The 1,768-nt window shown below is 43.9% G+C and overlaps 1 pseudogene; it reads right to left on the reverse strand.

The window, feature by feature from the left end:
• Positions 1–502: 502 nt before the first annotated feature.
• On the reverse strand, positions 503–1,367 carry LOC113178338 (growth arrest-specific protein 7 pseudogene; annotated as a pseudogene).
• Between the last annotated feature and the right edge of the window lie 401 nt (positions 1,368–1,768).

The following is a 1,768-nucleotide window of genomic DNA, read 5'->3' on the forward strand; positions in this document are numbered from 1 at the left end:
AAAAGCCAGATTTGGGCTCCCAGAATGCAATGAAAAAATAGAGAGAGGGCTGTAAAGGATCCTATGTTTCAGGCTGAGCTGATGGTGCCTTCCATCCATGATTCTTATCCTGACATTGGTTTGGAGGCAGAGACAGCCCTTCCCTCATCTTTCAAAGCCCTGGAGGTATAAGGACCAGGTGGAAGATGGGACTCAGCAAGGACCACAAAGTTCCAGCCACAGTTTGTTCTCAGAGCAACAAGTATGGTATGGAGTTTGGGGGGCTTCAGTCTTGGAGACAAGGGCAGGGTTGCAGGTCTGTCTTCTAAGCCTGGGAATATTTGTATCCCCCAGCTAGAAAATCTATATTACCCTTCTGGAATCACCAGCTCTCTCCCCTCTTCTCAGTGAAAAGGAGAGTGGATGGGAGGGCAGTTTCACCCAGAGGGAGCCACCATTTCCTCCCTGAGGGACACCAAGCCCCTCTTCTGATCAGGACTCCCAGAGGCTACACAGACATTGTCTAAATATTCACTTCCACAGGGCAAATGTTGCCCATTTTGTGCTCTCTGACCCACAGCTCTCTGTCTTTGGCTGTATCCACAGGCTTGACTGGTTTGGTTGTACATATCTGTCTTGTGCTGCAGCTGTGTGTATTGCCACAGATGTTGCTGGCTCATCTCCACCCTCTCCACCTCCAGCCAGTCCAGCTCCAAAGTTGTAGTCATCATCTCTTCAAACCACTTGAACTGGGTCTGGTTGTAGAGTTCCACACAGCACATGAGTGTGGACTTCCTCTGTGCCTTCTTGATGTCCTCCTCAGTCTTGTTGCTCTGCTTGATCTCCAGATGCTGTATCTTCATCTAAATGTCTTTATGCCACTCTGTGAGGGCTTTCTGGGCCTTCACTACAAATGCATAGAAGCTGGAGAGTTGCTTGCAGAGGTCAGCAACACGGTGGTCATACTTTTTCATGTCTTTCTTGAAGTTCTAATGAAAGTTTATGAGAGGCTTCTCTACCTTGCTGTGAAGGTTGGTGGAGAACTTGAGATGACTTTCTGCCTCATCTTTTTTTACCTGGGCCATTGCTTCTTCCAGGGAGCTTTTCTCCTGGGCAGCCAAAGAGTTCTGAAAGAGCTTAGCCAAGTTCCTTGCATATTATTCTTCAATCTTTATCCTCTCTCAGATGAATTCAGACATTTATTTCTGCATTTTTTTGCCTTTCAGTTACTTTTGGAGTAGCAGTTCAAACCCATCCATGGTTCCATTACCTTGAGGGTCCTTCTTATCAGCCCACAAGTAGTCACAGTGGCTCAACTCTGTTGGAATTAGCAGTTGCTGTTCACACATTGTATCTGGGTGAGGAAATGTCACCCAAAATATCATCATCTTTGTGTGGTCAACTTTGTTTTCAAGATTATATATTTTGTCTTCATTGCCTGAGGTTCTGTCTTCCAAATAGTCTCACCTGTTGGTGATGCTTTCCATTGAATTTTTAATTTGGTTCATTGATTCCTTCAGTTTTAAGATTTCTTCCTGGTTTCTATTCAGGATCTCTATCTCCTTATTGAAGTGATCTTTCACCTCTTGAAATTTATCTCTGATTTCACCCTTTATAACCTCCTTTAAGTCATGAAGCAATTTTATTAAGTACATTCTGAACCCCTTCTCTGACATTTCTGCTACTGTGTTGTCTGTGAATTTTATTATTGGAGCATCATGGTTTGTTTGGAGTGCTTTATTCCCTTGTTTTTTTTTCTTGTTGTTCTTGTGTCTTCCCTTTTACCCAT

Source organism: Urocitellus parryii, chromosome X (assembly GCF_045843805.1).
Source record: "Urocitellus parryii isolate mUroPar1 chromosome X, mUroPar1.hap1, whole genome shotgun sequence".
Lineage (NCBI taxonomy): Eukaryota > Metazoa > Chordata > Mammalia > Rodentia > Sciuridae > Urocitellus > Urocitellus parryii.